The sequence below is a fragment of the Musca domestica genome, unplaced genomic scaffold (assembly GCF_030504385.1).
Source record: "Musca domestica strain aabys unplaced genomic scaffold, Musca_domestica.polishedcontigs.V.1.1 32, whole genome shotgun sequence".
Taxonomy (NCBI): Eukaryota; Metazoa; Arthropoda; class Insecta; order Diptera; family Muscidae; genus Musca; species Musca domestica.
Genome location: NW_026712311.1, coordinates 7,742,087 through 7,759,839, shown reverse-complemented (window position 1 = coordinate 7,759,839; position 17,753 = coordinate 7,742,087). Strand labels below are relative to the sequence as shown.

Sequence of the window (17,753 nt, the reverse complement as noted above, 5' to 3'; positions counted from 1 at the left end):
TATCAAGAATAAATACCAGTCAGGAGATATGTTTGTAAAGTTTATCCAAGATAAGGACCAGTCAGTACTATTTTTTCAAAGTAAAAAGACAATCAGAGGAAATTATTCTAATATAAAATTCAGTTGGGTGAAACCTTTGTTGAGAGCTTTATCTCTTACATAAGAGTCAGGAAGAATCCTATTTCTAAAGAAAGGAAAAGCAAAAAAAGGGCCAGTCAGAACCCTTATCTCGGAAATTAAGGTCAGACAGGATCATTATCTCTGAGATAAAGACTAATCAAGTCCATTACCTCGAAAATAAGGGCCAGTCAGGACTATTATCTCGAAGATAGGGGTCAGTCAGGAGCATTATCTCGGAGACAAGGGCCATTCACGACCATTATTTCGGAGATAAGGGTCATTCAGCACTATCAGCTCAAAGATAAGGGCCAGTCAGTGGCATTATCTCGGAGATAAGGGCCAGTCAGGTGCATTATCTCGGATATGAGAGCCAGTCAGTGGCATTATCTAGGAGATAAAGGCCAGTCAGGGGCATTACCTCGGAGATAAGGGCCTGTCAGGGTCATTATCTGGGAGATAAGGGTCATTCAGGGGCATTATCTCGGAGTCATTATATCGGGTCATTCAGAAGCATTACATCGGAGATAAGGGCCAGTCAGGACTATTATCTCGAAAATAGGGGTCAGTCAGAATCAATATCTCGGAGTTAAGGGCCGGCCAGGATAAATGTCCCAGAGAAAAGGGCCAGTCAGGACCATTATCCCGGAAATAAGGGCCATTAACGACCATTATCTCGAAGATAGGGGTCGTTCAGCCCCATCATCTCAAAGATAAGGGCCAGTCAGTGGCATTATCTCGGAGATAAGGGCCAGTCAGGGGCATTATCTCGGATATAAGGACCAGTCAGGGGCATTATCTCGGAGATAAGGGCCAGTCATTGGTATTATCTCGGAGATAAGGGCCAGTCAGTGGCATTATCTCGGATATAAGGATCAGTCAGGGGCATTATCTCGGAGATAAGTGCCAGTCAGGGGCATTATCTCAGAGATAAGGATCAGTCAGGGGCATTATCTCGGAGATGAGGGCCAATCATGACCATTACCTCGGACCAGTCAAGACTATTATATAACAGACAAAGACCATTCAGGACCATTATCTCGGAGATAAGGACTAGTCAGGATCATTATCTCGGAGATAGGGGTCAGTTAGAACTATTTTCTCCAAGTTAAGGGCTAGTCAGTATGATTATCTCAGAGATAAGGGTGAGTCAGGATGATTATCCCTGAGATAAGGACTAGGCAGGAGCATTATCTTTGAAATTAGACCCGATGAGCCCTATCTTTGAGACATTATCCCTGAGATAAAGGTGTTTCAGGACCTTTATCTCTGAGATAACCCCCAGTCAGTACCATTACCTTTGAGATAAGGGCCGATCAGGACCATTGTATTTGAGAAAAGGTCAATCAGTCAGAACCAATATATCAAGGAAAAATCATGAAAATTTATTCTCGCCCATAATTGAAAAAAAATGAAGATAGTAATTCTGACTCATTATCGCCGAAAAAATGGTCTTTACAACACGAATGTTCAAATATTTATCCTGAATGACTCTTCTCAGGAATAAGTGTCCTAACTGAAACTTTTCCTCGAAATAATGGAGGTTCCCACATTCTTTGCCTTTTCCCAAATCCCTTGCCTCTGCCTCGTTTTTTTTTTCTAAACCCTTCCCACACCCACTTCTCCCGAATTTTAAATGGGGTAAATAAACATTCTTAGAGAGCAACATAAAAAGATATCCACAATTTTATAAATAAACTCAAACATATTCGAGAAACTCTTCGCCCTCTGGCTCGTATTCGAAAGTAGCAACACGTCGTCGCTCCACTCAATAATGAAAATAAGCTTATTTTTGGTTGCATTATGTGGAGGAGGAGAGAGAAAGAAAAAAAGGTTACAATCCCTTCAATCCGAAAAGGATTATTTTTGGTTGGCAGGGCAGAGCAGATATAAACACACACATCATTATGGTAATAAATCCCATAGGGGGAGGGGAGCATGAAACGCAAATTGGACAGCGGATATTGATGCTCCTGACCAAAGTGGTGTTGTAAAACAAAAAAAAACAACAGCAACAAAGAGGGGATAATAAAAAATTGCCAAAAAATGATTTAATAGAAAGGATCCAATGTCAATGACGGCATCAAATTTATGTGAATTATCTTTATAGAGAACAATAATAATAAATTTAGAATCGAGACAATTTCGATATATTCCCTTCCTCGCTAACTGTTCCTTGCAAAATATTGTGAAAAATTTCGATTATATCTCCAAAAATCCTTTGGGTAAAGCGTCGAAACAAATTCTGGAAGACGATGACTCTCCTAGAATCTTTAAATAATATGCTTTCCAAAAACAATAATAATCATTTTTATAGTCTCTTCAAAAAACGCATTTTTAGCTCCCAGTGTGCCAAAATTGTCGAAGACTAAATAATTACACCGTATTTCATTTAGAACATCCATACCTCAAACAGATCCTTATTAAAGATATCAACAGCAATAAAAATATGCTCTTGAATATTTGCTTCCACATTTCATAAATTTGATTTTTCAATGACTATAAATTCTCATTTAAGTAATCTAGTTTCCAAGTTATGCCCCTCACTGTAGCCATTATTTTTATCGGGAAAATACAAGTCCTTGTTATGATACTTCTGGGAGATATAAACAAATTTGAAATTGTCTTACATAAACCCATAATACTGATTTACCAAAAAGGAAATACCAAAACTTGGGAGTTGAAGTAGAGGGGGTTGGGTGGGCGATACAATTTATTTGTAACAAATTCCTACTCCATTTGGTATTATTCAATATTTTTTTCTTTTCGTTTTGCTTTTGAGTTATATTGAGCTTTTATTGATTTTATGTGTTCCTTCTTTTTCGTGGATATTTATTCACCACCCTTACCTTACCTCACGGCATTACATATTTGGTCTTCCAAACATTCCTAAGCTAAAAGGCGTTTAAAGGGGAGTTGCTTCTTCCTTCTTCGTTCTGTTGCTTTCAATTTCGTTCACTTTTTTTTTTTTTTTTTTGGTATTCTTTCTCGTTTTTGTCTTTGTTTTTGTAGGTGAAATGGAGGTTAGCTAAGGACAAACATTTGTGAAAATGTTGGAGAAACGACAAAACACGAAAATACTAAACGAATATTGAAAGTGAAATTTTCGGTTCGTCAGTGCCCATCCTCCTCCCGGGCAGACAGTAACACGGTTTTGGCACTTTGTTATGTGTCTGTCGGCTGTAAGTAAAACCGTTTCTTTGTTTTTACGTTCTAGTTTGTTGTTTTTTTACAGGCCAGGCCAAGTATCGCATATCCTGGCGAATACACACACACTCACTAGTAATGTATCAACATTTCTACCAATATACCACCGCCGCCACCGTCAAATAAGGGCACAGGACATTCTCATATCGATAAACTGGCAACGTGATTGAAAATAAAATTGTGAATGGATTTGTCTGCGCCTGCTGGCGTAAAAAAGTCTATCAAATAACTTTATGTCTTTTGTTTTTTACGAGCCCAACAGCTGGCAGTAGTGGAGGAGGGGGACATGCTCAGGTGGCAGATATGTTTGGAATATTCTGGGAAATTCCATACCATTTCATGGGCAATTTTTTTAATTCAAAATAATTATTGTTGACTAATCAAATGATCCAAAGATCTGCTGCATAATCCCATTTCTTAAAATCGGGAGGAATATTTCTTTCAAGTATCGAAGAGTTGTAATGCAATTTCTTATTTGGACTATGTGATATATTTACGAAGTTTACTTGCTAGTGTTTCCAATGGACCACAAATCTGGATATCTTAATTTTAATTTCAAGTATATGATTTCTGAAGGTAATTTTGTCAAGGACCTTATTTATGGGTGTTTTTTTATTTTTTAAATGAAGAAAAAATTGGGAAAATTTTTTTTTAAATAAAGAAAAGATTTGAAAAATTTTGGATTTTGAAAATATTTTCCCAAGGACCTTAGGAGCTACAAACGTGGAATTTTTACAATTTCTCTTGTATTGCCATCAGACCAACAAAGGGGACATTATAAACTAATTTTTCACTGATCTTGAAAGCTACAAGCGTGGACCTTCAAACCTCCAAAAGTGGATTGCTTAAAAGAATTTGTCCAGGACCAATAGAGGTGCAAATCTGGATTTTTTGAAATATATTATTTGGATTTAAGAGAGGTACAAAGTAGGATCATTTCCAAGACCTGCATAGCTAGAAACTAAGTTTTTGTTTTAAATTTCCATTAGAGGTCCTTAGAAACGTACACTTTTTAGAAAATGTTTTTTTCAGGACCATCAGAGGCTCAAGCATGGATTTTTAAGTATATTTTTTTCAAGGACTATAAAAGCAGAAAACTTTGATATTTTTTAGATATTATGAAGGACCTCTAGTACTACAAACGTGGATTTTTTGAATATTTTTTCAAGGGCCATCAGATCTATAAATTTGGATTTTGAGGAATACTTTCAAGAATGTTTATTTTAAGAGATACAAACAAGGATCATTTCCAAGACCTGCAGAGCTAGAAACTAAGTTTTTTTAGGATCATTTCCAAGTCCTGCAGAGCCTGAAACTAAGTTTTTTTTTTTTAAATATTTATTACAGTTTCCTAGAAACGTAAACTTTTTAAGAATAATTTCCGAGCCATCATAGGCTCAAACATAGAGATTTTAAAGATATTTTCAAGAACTATAAAAGCTGCAAATGTGGATTTTTTTAATATTACGAAGGACCTTTGGGACTACAGACTTTCTGAATATTTTTTCAAAGTCCATTAGATCTATAAACTTAGATTTTTAAGGAATACTTTCAAGAACTAGCAGAGCTTCAAACGTGGATTCTAAATTATATATTCAACAAGGACTATCAAAGCTACAAACTCGGATTTATTCAGAATTTTCGTCAAGGGCTATAAGTATTTCAAACAAGGATTGTTTGTGAATATTTCTCAAGGATTGTAAGATTTTTTCGACTAAAATCAACAATAATTGTTTAAGGACTATCGGAGCGACAAACATGGATTTTCAAGCACCAAATATGGATTTATGGGAAATTTTTGTCTAGGACCAAACGTAGATTTTTAAGAATTTTCTTCCAAGGATTAAAAGTGGATTTTCAGAATATATAAACGTGATTTTTCAAAATATTATTTAAAGGACCAAACATAGATTTTTCAATATATTATCTAAAGGACAAAACATGGATTTTTCAGAATTTTTCTTAAAGTATCAAACGTGGATTTTTCGTTGTAATGTTAAATGGACCAACCTTGATTAAGAGTATTTTTTCGAGGACAAAATCTGGAGTTATAAGAATATCCTTCGGGGACATAAGCTGTTTTTTAAGGATAATTTTGCAAGGACCAAACGTTGCTTTTCAAGAGTATTTTTAAAACACCGAATAGGATTCTTAAGAATATTTTTTATATACGGAATTTAGTTTTTAAGAACTTTCTTTCTAGGTTAGAAACGTCCAATTTTAAGAAAGTTTTTCAAAGGACAAACATGGAATTATTTTTTATTTCGTAGGCCTAAAAAATTTGTTAAAAAATAATTTACTTACCGTTTAAGTCTATATATCACCCTCCTTTTCCATTCGAGCTGCAAAGGAAAAAAGAAACATTTTAATAAAAAAATTGGAAAAAAGGCAGGTAACTGGGGACATTTTTGTCATCAGAATAAACGAATGTATGTAATCAAAATAACATTTAGCTTTAAGTTCAATTTCACAGAACTAATGGTAGAAGTCCTTCAAAAATGCCCTGTGACATTTTTTCAGATCATGTTAAACCGGGTCGAACTTTTAATACCCTCCACCATTTGGAGGGAACTTGAAAAATTGCGAAAAATATTGTTATATCTTTATACACGAAGACGTGTAGCTTCATAATTTTTTTTTCATAGGCTGTAGTACCCATTTAGATCTTCAAATATGAAATTTGATACAATTCCGGCGAATAATGTAGCTTAAATCATCAAAATACCGAATATTGGGAGGTATCGTCATATGGGGGCTATACGAAGATGTGGACCTGCATACAAAATTTTTAGGCATAGGCTGTAGTACCCATTACAATCTTCGAATACTAAAATAAAAATGATTCGGGTGAATTAAGTCGCTAAAATCATTAAAATACCGAATATCGGGCGGTACTGATATGTTGGACCTATACGAAGACCTGGACTTACAAACGCTATTTTTTGGGTTTAGTACCCATTACGAACTTCAACTACGAAATTTTTAACAATTGGGGTGAATAATGTTGCTAAAATTATCAAAATACCGAATATAGGGAGGTACCGTTACATGAGAGCTATACGAAGACGTGAACTTGCATACGAAATTTTTAGGCATACGCTGTAGTATCCATTACAAACTTCGAATACCAAATTTTAAACAATTTGCGTGAATAATGTCACCGAAATCATCAATATATTGAAATACGGGTAGGAACCGTTATATGGGGACTATACGAAAACGTGGACCGGCATGGTCCATTTACTGGCAAAATATACACATTCGCAAAACGGATATCGTTAAATCGTCCTAGAATTTTACGCTGATCCAGAATATATATACTTTGTAGGGTCTATCATGAATATCGCGAAGAGTTACAAACGGAATGACAAAGCTAATATACCCTCCATAGAATGGTGGAGGGTATAATGATTTTTAAGATAAGCTTTCCTTGAAAGTCTTTCTCTAGTGGCTTCATTCAAGATTTTGGTACTACAAATACAATTATATTGAAAATTTAAAAAAAAAAGAATTAAAAAGGATATCCTGATATTATATACCATATACCGCCAAATCCTTTTATAGACTAAGTTTCCAGAAATTATAGAGTATTTAAATCGGGGTTTATTTTCACAAAAGTGTCTTATATTAGTCATTATAATCCCTCTCTAAATAACATTATTTTCCTCCAATATCAAATACTCCCAAGAGCAGTAAGAAAACAATAACAAAAATGCAAACTAATATTATTTTTAAAACAATTTGTTAAGTAAACACCATACACTTAGATGGGAGGCGGAGAACTCAAACCTATTTTTAAATATTATCCTTATATGTTACACCACCATTTCCCCCACTACAATCCACCTACCTGCCACACTGTCACTGTGAAATGAAATTGAAATGAAAATAAACGCCATAACAAAATTTATATTTACATTAAAATCACTCCCCCTCCTCCTCTCCTTCCTACACCCAGAAAATTGACATATGGCAGCATATGTGGATATGTGTGTGTGTTCAGGTGTACGTGTGTGTGGCGTCAAGCCAGACGACAGGTAAGTAAATCAACACGGCTGCTACCCAGCAGCTAACATTGGGGTTCCGCCGTTCCAAAGATATGAACAGACGACGACGACACTGGCACATAAAGTATTTGAATTATTAAGAGACGGTTTGAATTGAAATTGAATTAAAAGTTTTGTTCTCTTTTCCTCCACCCGCCATCCTGCAACTATATAAATTTAATTTATTGATTGTAATGTCTAGTGTAGATGATGTTGGGGTTGTCGGTTCTGTGTTTGCTGTACACTACATTATGCGGTGGAGAATTTATTTTATTATATATCAATTGTTTTATATTGAATACAAATGAGTAAAATTTGTGGACCAGCGAAATGTAGGGTCAAGGATGATGATGTTATCTAGAATCTGCACATAGATTTCAATCAAAATGTCTTTCGGAAAGAGTAAAAATATAAAAGTCTTCAAATGGTAACACTGAGCAAAAAAAAAAAAAATACGGGAAAAATTCAGCAGATTGTAAGTATATGCAGAGCTAAAAAAGAAGACACGGGTATCGGCGTTTGCATCGCAAAACAGCCTGAATAGTGAGGGGCTAGGTCCCCCTCTTTCACACATATTTTGGAAATTTTCGTCTAATTATTCGATTCCTATTCATTTTAGGTATGTAGCGTCTTCGGCAATATTGCAGATAAAAATACGAGAACTATTCTGGACCAAAATTTTAACCCTCAAACAAGACAACAAAGTGGTCCTTTTGGTCCTTTTTTAAAAAATGGGTAAAAACTCCATTTAAACGGGATTGTTCGAAGTCGAAAGTACAGGGTGAGATGAAAAAACTGCAACCAACTTCAGACTGCTGTCATTTCTAAGCCACTCGTCCGACAGCTGTTAAAATTATTCCAGTGACAGCTCATTATATTGTTTACAAGCGTACAAAAGCATTTTGGTGAGAATTTTCCAGAAAAAAGTTATTCGTGATGGAATTCAAAACCACAAGTGGCTAACGTTAGAGCACTCCAGCATTTAAATGTGAATAAATGTTTTGTATCTCGTACCATCGCTCGTTACCGTGATACTGGTAGAGTAGCCCGACGTCAAGGAAGTGGACGAAAGAAAATAGCAACATCAGCAGAAATGGTTCGGAAAGTAAAGAAGCGACTTGATCGAAACCCGCTTCGCAGTGGCCGAAAAATGGCTCGTGAGCTGAACATATCGCAATATTCCATTCGGCAAATATAAAAATGGGCTCGGTAAAGCCATTGAAATTCCAAAAAATTCAAGAACTTACACCGCAACGGGAAGAAAATAGACTCAAAAGAGCTAAAGAGTTGCTTCGGTTGACCGAAAGTGGTGAACTGATGAATTTGCTTTTCTCCGATGAGAAAACACTCTTTGTCCAGCTGTTTGTAAACAAACAAAATGATCGTGTTTACTTGTCAAAGAGGTCAGCTGAAAATGTGCACCTTCGGTTGGCCACAGGAACTCAAGCGCCGGCCATGGTGATAGGGTGGGCCGTCATAACAGCCGATGGTCGCTCTCCGCTCGTATTGATCGACTGTGGCATCAGAATAAATGACGACCATCACAGCGGAAATATTCTGGAGGGTGTATTAAAGCCTTGGGCAAGCAAACATTTTGACCGCAGACCTTGGACATTCCAACAGGACCCTGCATCATCGCACTCAGCATGCGCCACCCAAGAATGGTTACAAAATGATGTTCCTCGCTCCATTTCCAGTGCACAATGACCACCAAAATCTCCGGATTCCTATCCGTTGGACTATTGCGTTTGGAGTATTTTGGAAAGCAAGGTTGGGACTAAAAAATACCAAAGGGTCGATCAGATTAAGCAAGCGTTTCGCCGGGAATGGGCCAAAACATGAGCAACATTCGGGCAGCGTGTGGAACGATATATGAAGATGGACTTCACAGCAGATATTGTTTTAGTAGAAATAACAGGATGTGTGAAATATGAAGAGAACCGGATGTTTGTTTCAGAATTTATATTCGTTTTTGTTATTCAAAATGTTGACCCTTTGTGGGGGAAGTAACAGAAGGAATGGTCCGATCTGTGGCATCTTTATAGCAGATCTTGGGTCGATGTAAATATTGAGATGTGCCAAGTCTGAATGGAATCGAACGTAATTTTTGTGTTTTATGAGGTTCATGAATATTCAAAATTTTGACCCTTTGTGGGAGAGGTACCAGAAGGAGGGTCCGATCTCTATGATCTTTATAGCAGATTTTGTGCTACTGTAAATATTGAGATGTGCCAAGTCTGAATGGAATCGGATGTTAATTTCGCGTTTTATGAGCTTCATGAATATTCAAAATGTTGACCCTTTATGGGGGAGGTACCGGAAGGAGTGGACCGATATATCCCATCTTCATGCCAGGTCTTGTGTTAACAGAATTATTGTGATGTGTGTAATTTGAACACAATCGGACTCTTACATCACATTTTATAAGAGTTATAATTATTCAAAACTTTGACCCTTTGTGGGGGAGGTATGTGATGGAGTGGACCGATATTGTCTATTTTCTCACCTGACCTAGCACTGATGCAAATATTACGCTTTGCAAAGATGGAGCCAAATCCTTTCTCTTTCTGTGTAGTAATTTATTTTCTTTGAAAATGTTGATATTTTGTGGGGGAGGTACAAGAACGTGGGGACGATATATTCCATCTTAACACCAGACTTTGGGTTAATATAAGTATTCTGATATGTGAAATTTGAAGACAATCGGACTCTTACATCAAATTTTATGAGAGTTGTAATTATTTAAAATGTTGACACTGACGCATATAATAGGATTTGCAAAGTTGGAGCAAAATCGGATAATCGTTTCTCTTTCTCTGCGGTAAATTATTTTTTTTTTGAAAATGTTGATATTTTGGTGAGGGAGGTACCAGAAAGAATGGGCCGATATATTCCATCTTTACATCAGACCTTGGGTTACTAAAATTATTGTGATATGTTTAATTTGAAGACAATCGGATCCTTACATCACATTTTAGAGTCTAAACCCGTTACTTCGATGAGGCAAGTTTTGGCCGTATCAAAATGTATAAACCCTCTACCATATGGCTAAGGGTATAAAAATCTTCAATATTAAAAGAATTAGTTTCATACAAACGAACAGAATTCTGACGGAAGTCTGTCAGACGCTTCGGAAAAAACTTCAGACTTTGTACAGTCATGTCGGACGTCCGCAATTTTCCTTAGTGGATATATTTTGCAAAATCCCATCACCTCTTGATTTCCAATTATACTTCGATTTCAGCGCACGATAAGTCATAATGCCCACAAATTTTGCCAATATGGTCCGCTTGCTTCTGAAGTATCCCCAAAGTGCCATATGATCGCCCCTTTTACTCTATAACCTTTTTCTTCTTGCATTTGTTTACATTCTCAATGTGTATAATAATTTAATTTGCCTTTCCTTAATAGTAATAACAGCAGCAACAACAACAACAACACCTCCAACTATGACAATAAACATTGAAACAGGACACTCCTTGGCGGTATAAAAACAATGGATTTTTCATGGCTTGGGTGGTTACCCACAATGAAGGCCAGCCGATATCCAAAGCATACATTGCCAGCAACGGTTGACTGTTTCAGCTTCAGCTGCTGCTGCTGGCGCTGCTACAATTCTTCTTTAAATAAACTTTCGAGGACAATTGACACGTTCATTCGGTTGCCATGTCGCCTCAGCAGCAACCCCTTCATGATGTCTTCTCCTACCCCTACCCTTCAATTTTTCTACCTTGGCTATCTTTTGTGGCAAAGAAATCTAAGTAAAAACGAAAGAAAATTCGAAAGGAAAAACTTTCCATGTGACTTATTCCAAAATCATGAAGTGTGGCTGTGTGCGTGTTTGTATTCTTACAATTGTGCGAGCGAGGTTCTGCAGGGTTCTATTGGTGTGTCTTGCCAGTTCATTGTCTTGCCAACGCTACATAGAACAGCACATTTACGTATTGACATGATTTTCTTTAATTCTATTTACACTTGAATTAAAGAGCAATAAGTAGAAGAAGAAGAGGATCTTGTGGCCAGGGGTCATGACCAGAAAACCCTTAGCTATTCTTAATCGTATTAGTGAATAAAGAGTGTGAGGAGGTGGAGGTTGGTGTTTGAAAGGGCAATCTTTAAAATTACGGAAAATCTCGTTTAAATTTATCATAGATTTAAGGTAGGAGGAGTGTAACTTTTAGGATATTGTTTCCTTTAAGTTATATTGCGGATTTCAAAATTATTTTTAAACGCCATCTACTGGGGAAATAATCTAAACTAACATCTGCATAAAGTCTCAAGCAAAAAATATATGTCATGTGTATTTCTCCACAACCAACAATTAATTGCTAACCTCGAAAACTACCAACGTATCTCCCTACGAATCTCCCCCCTTTCAAATCTTTAAATAAACTCCTATAATTAAGTTTGTCAATAAAATATTTACATTTTAAACTACAGGTGTTTGAATTAGCTATTAATAAACGATAACTTGTCAAGTCACGACATTTATGACGTACTGCTCCCAGTTTTTGTTTTCTTTTCTTTAATTGAAGGTATCCATTGACCTATTATCAACTACGTACTTTTTACCTGACGTATTTCAATGGATGAATGAAAACTTAAATCGGTGCCCAAGAATTTTTCTTAAAACTAATACACATACACAAAAAACATCCATGCCATATGTTCCTCCTTCTGTTCGTATGAATATGAATTTGTTGGTATTTTTAGAGAAAAAGAAAAAGTGTTACGTTTGGTGACGTCAAAACGAAACAAATATTCAAAAATTATATTTACGTAAAATATTATTTTTCTAGTATTGATGGGAAAATTGCTGCAGGTTGTCTTCTAAGCGAAATTCGGTGAGGTATTCCATACCATTTGATCACTCCCTGGCTGGGTGTTGGGGAAAATGGTTTAGTTTATTTCTGTTTTGTTGTTTTGGTGTCTATAAGGTTTGCCGATAAATAACTATTCCCGTAATCAGGTTCGGACACCTCCGTAGCCAAATTTAGACAGAAGGAAGGCAGAAAAAGTTGCATGTATAGTACGTCAAAAGTCAGGTAAGTGGACTTGGCAGGACTACAAAAAAGATGTTCCCTCTCTCGGTAAAAATTGAGTGTGCCAAGTCCTTGCGAAATGGAAAATCATGAAATCCAGCGACTGGACCTCCTTCTTTATGGAAAACTGAACAACTACAACTTTGCACTCAAATTTGTTGTTGTTACTCAAAATTGAACAGTCCTGGGCGTGAATTTACTGATCGATTTACGAGACTTAAGATTTGTCCTAATGTGAATTGAGGTGATCGCAGCACCCTGAAATAAGCCAGGCTCAAAAAACTTTCGTATAGCCCCCATTTAACTATTCCTCCCGATGTTCGTTTTTATGATGATTTTAGCGACATTATTCAACGGAATTGTTTTAAATTTTGTATTTAAAGTCCGTAATGGGTACTACAGGGTTGCCCATATTCGACGGACCTTTGGGGCCTTTGTGCCCATTCCAATCGACGAGGCTTGTCGGCAGGCAACATTTTTTGCGTCAATTGAATTTTGTACGGGAACAAATGCAAATCAATGAGAATAATCCGTTGTAAAGTGGACGGAGCCATGCCCAACTGCTGAGAACGGCGTTTTTAGGATGTTCTTGGGGACCTCTCAACACTGGCGATCGCCTTGGTCGACTTTTATATGGCCTCTTCGGATTAGAAAGAGCCTTACCAGTCGAAAATTTTTCGTATAAACGCTTAATGGTGTTCTTAGAAGGTGCACTTCTCACATTTTTTAATGTTTTAAAAGCACGTTGAGTTTTCACAATTGACTTCTTCTGTTGAATGTAAATTTCAGAGCACTTGCGTGGCGTGTATTGGTTCATGGTAAAAATCTGCTTGGACTGACGCTTCAAACGCGGTATGTCATTAAGCGATGTGACATCTCTGTCAAATGTTATGGCGTTGCCAGATGGGTCCGTCGAATATGGGCAACCCTGTACAATCCATGACAGAAAATTTTTTATGCAGATTCATGTCTTCGTATAGCCCCATAAAACGGTACCTCCCGATATTCAGTATTTTGATGATTTCATCAACACTATTTACCGGAATCCTTTCAAATTATGTACTGGAAGATCCTAATGGGTACTACAACCTATGATCGTTTTGATTATTTAAAACTTTGACCCTTTGTGGGGGAGGTACCAGAAGGAATGGTCCTATCTTTGCCACCTTGTGTTGATGGAAATATTTAGATGTGCCAAGTCTGAATGGAATCGAATGTTAATTTCGCGTTTTATGAGCTTCATTGATATTCAAAATTTTGACCCTTTGTAGGGGAAGTACTTGATGGAGTGGACCGATATTGTCCAGTTTCGTTCCATTTAGCACTGATGAAAATACTACGATTTGCAAAGTTGGAATAAAATTGGATTATCCTTTCTCTTTCTGCTCTGTGATTTTTTAATTTATTTATTATTATTTATATATATTTATATATATTTGTATATATTTGTATTTATTATTATTATTTATTTATTGTTTTTTTTTTTTTTTTTTTTTGAAATGTCGACTATTTGTGGGGAAGGTACCTGAAGGAGTGGACCTTATCGTCCATCTCTGAACTCGTTCAAAGTTTGGTAATAATATTGTGATGTACCAAATTAGGTACTCAACATACAGGCAGACGGACGGAGGACATCGCTAAATTTACTCTAAATGTCCTGAAACGGATTTGGTCCAAAAAGACCTAGGGTCTAAACCCGTTTTTTGATGAGGCACGTTTTGGCTGTATCAAATCATACCTTATACCCTCATTATTTTTTACTACAAATCTCTATTTTTAGTTTGCTTGGTGTTACTTAACATATCCACTAGTAACTTAATTGTTTAGATCCGTAACAGTAACAGTAATATCGAAAATAAATCTTGTCTGGAAGATCTCGTGCACGGCATAAAATTCCTCGCTTCACTATAGTGCCTGTCTTTTTTGATTTTTCAACGGTACGCCGTTAAAGGAGGCAATCCTCCGATTGTCCTCCTTTTCAGAATTCGAAAGATTCTAAACGGTTACTCATAATTTACTTGATTCGGTAATGATGCTGAAAACCTTCAGATATTCTAGGTACTCCTTCAGTTTATGCTCACCAAGTAGCTGATTGTCGCCCATTATCAGTTCTGTAACTCTGGGGTCATTGAAGTTTTTTTGCGATACTTGCCATCTTCATTTTCCAATCCGTCTCTTCTATTGGAAAATTTGGTCTTATTCCAGTTATTAGACCAGCCGCAAATGTTAAAGCAAGCAGCCGCAGAAATTATATCCTAAAAACACTTATATTTTACCTGGACATCAAATGTGTTGTATATTTATCTGATGCCGTGGTTTTCATGACTTTGATCTTAGGAAATTGGTTGGTCTCCTGATGGATACTATTGTAACGAAGTGGTCTGCCATGTCACATCATTTGCAGTCCCGCGGAAACGAAGTTTATGTCCGATAATTTACGTCATTCCATTGAGCGTGAATTTTTTAACTCCAGACAACTTTTAGCTTCCAAGAGTTCTGGGATTATCCTTTCATTAAACGAATCTCACTATGTCGACTTTTGAAAGCTAGGGACCGTTCCGGAAATATTAGTTCCCAATGTATAGCTTCCAATGTAACTTTGGTAATATATATTTCATTATTTATAAAATATAATCGCGAGCCGAGGACCGTCCACATATCGAGTGTAGTCCGAGCTTTCACTCTTGTGCTTTATGTTGGGAGCATTCCTGTCAGAAATATTAGGGTGGAAGTCGAAATTCTCAAAATAGAGTAAGAGTTTACTCTAAGATTGAAATCGAGGGAAAAATATATTTTTTGTCCTGATATGTGTGTCCATGTGCGCACGTTTGTGTGGTACTAAGAACGATTTGGGAAAGGGGAAGTCAGATCCTAAGCCAAGAGGAAAATAGATTTTTTTATTACTCAAAAGCAAATCATACTCGCTCTTATTCCAGTGGCATACTCCATTCTTTGTGTGTTTCAGGAGTACTAACGCTTGAATTCGAGCAGGGAGTGTATGTATCGAGCAATCCGAAACTCTGCCCTTTTTACTTCCGAATTCCATATTAAACTGGCATCCTTCCTTCAACTGATTTAACTTAGATCTGCCTACTTACTTTTCATGCGGGCAACGTACTTCTGAGAACATAAGGTTTTTTTACAACAGACCTCCTAAAAAACTCGATCAAATTCGAGTAAAAAGTTAAACTCTCTCGAAATCGGTAAGTATATATCCTCCTTGTTTTGTTACATTAAATCGAATATTTGTTAAAAATATTTTTTATTGAGCTATTCATAAAATCCAAGAAGAATAAGCTACTACCTGCAAACTTTGAAAGTTGGCGGTAAACAAGACTTCATAAAGGCGTATTTATCTTGGATTATTCTGCACATAGGAGAAATATTCTCGTCATAGGAGAAATATCCTCGTCATAGGAGAAATATCTCCTAGAGGTCTTCGGTACTGAGAAAATAATGCCTAGGAAGTATATAGGAATAAACCTTCTGGAGGTCTTTTTGCCGACCTTCCAGACATCCACAAAAGACTTTTTATTGCAATTTTCCGACTTGAAATTTTCTATAAGATTAGAAAAGAGGAAATATTGTACTTATGTAGAAATCTGTCTAAAATTTTTCCATTCAAAGAAAACCTCCATAAGGCACACACAAAAATAAATTGCCAATATAATTTTGTGCGGCCAAAAGTCGATACTTAAAAAATCTGCTTTAGTTTAAATACGTTTTGAACTTTTGGCATGCAACAAGCTGGGACTTTGACACAATCGTTTGTTTGTTTTTTGCCATGTTTAGTCTTTGAAAAACACATGACAAGTGGCCTATAGGGTGAGAGAGAGAGGTATTTGGGTGGCATAGACATGGGTGAGAGTGTGTGTGTGTGTCTATGACAATACAGAGGGGACAACTACTTCAATATTTGTTTTTTTTTTCTGTTCTATTTTGCAGGTCCTTTTATTGACCCGGTCACCTAAGGCGTCAACGACAACACATCTCTATGGCACAAAATAAGTGAAATATGAGCACAGAAGTGCAACAAAAAAAAAACAAAAAACAAGTCCATCTAAACAAAAGGCGTTCAATGTTCTTCTCATATTCCCTAAAAATAAACAGTACTTTTGTTGTTGTATTTTTTGCTCGAGATAGAAGAAGAAAAAAAGTGGTGACATACACGTGTACTTCATGTGCAGTATAGTGTCCGTCCGTCCGTCCCGGGGAGGCGAGACCACGAGATGGATACTTTACAAAGACAAAAGGCGATGCAAAAACTAAACAGCAACTCTGGTTTTGTTTTGACTGTGGGTTTAAGTGGCGTTAGCCAACCAAAAATGCCAAGTCCGAGAACCGAGTGACAAAAAACACAAAGTTTTTTGGGAGATAAAGGCTTCTTCTTGCATTGTGCTTCCAACGAAAAGTCAACAGCATTACATTGTCTTTAAACAAAATGGCTAAGGAAAAAATGTGAAAAGTTCACTTCCACAACAGAAATTCCGCAAAAACAATGTAAAAAGTTAGAAAAAAAAACGACATGACATTGAGAAAAATACTTTGGACGCAGTTCATGTAAAGTTTCGGGTACTTTGGAAATGCAATAGCAACACACGGCCGTATATCTATGTGGAAACAAAGTGGGAATGGTCCACCTTCTATAGACCCTACAACGCTTTGTTTTGGGCCACAATTTCCATAAAAACCCTCAATGGACCACAGAAGGACTGCTACCATTCAACATTCTTCAACAGAATTGCCTATGAGATATTCTATGGCTAATCCGAGCCTATTTTGCCATAGTATTCTGTCACAATTGATTATCCCCGTGTCACCAATCGCATGACAAGCCCCACATACCCTACGCAATGCCTAATGGAGGTTATATATATAAAGGAAAAAAATACTATGTATAACACGTTGGACGACATATTGCCCAAAGCCTTAACACTGTTTGTTATTGTTGGCCATTAAGCCTATTTTTGTTAGCGAGCAATACAACAACAACAAGTATTCGTTATTGTTTTTCCCTTCCACCATCACCATATGCCCGCCCGTCCGTCCGACTTGTGCCATAACACTCATCGTCGTCAGGCACTAAACTTAACTCGTAAAGCCGTCACCAGCAACATTACCATCATCAACATCATCATCATTGCCCACGTCGTCATTCTTTTTTCTATGGCTTCGCAGGAGCAGAAGCAACATGAACGTCATTGCTACCCCACCAACCGAACAACAACACAACATTGCCGTTGTCACAGCCTCTCTGATGCTACTGCTGATGATGATGATGTGTGGCAATGTTCCTCGCTTTTGTAAATAAAAAAGAACACGGATGGGTTGCATTGTACCG

The 17,753-nt window shown here is 36.9% G+C and overlaps 1 long non-coding RNA gene across 1 annotated transcript in view; it reads right to left on the bottom strand.

Moving 5' to 3' along the window:
* LOC109614540 (uncharacterized) overlaps positions 1 to 17,753 on the bottom strand; it is a 99,225-nt gene that overhangs the window by 76,783 nt on the left and 4,689 nt on the right. The window contains exon 2 of the long non-coding RNA XR_002195602.2: positions 5,629 to 5,666. This is a non-coding gene — a long non-coding RNA (uncharacterized LOC109614540). The remainder of the gene's footprint in view (positions 1 to 5,628; positions 5,667 to 17,753) is intronic.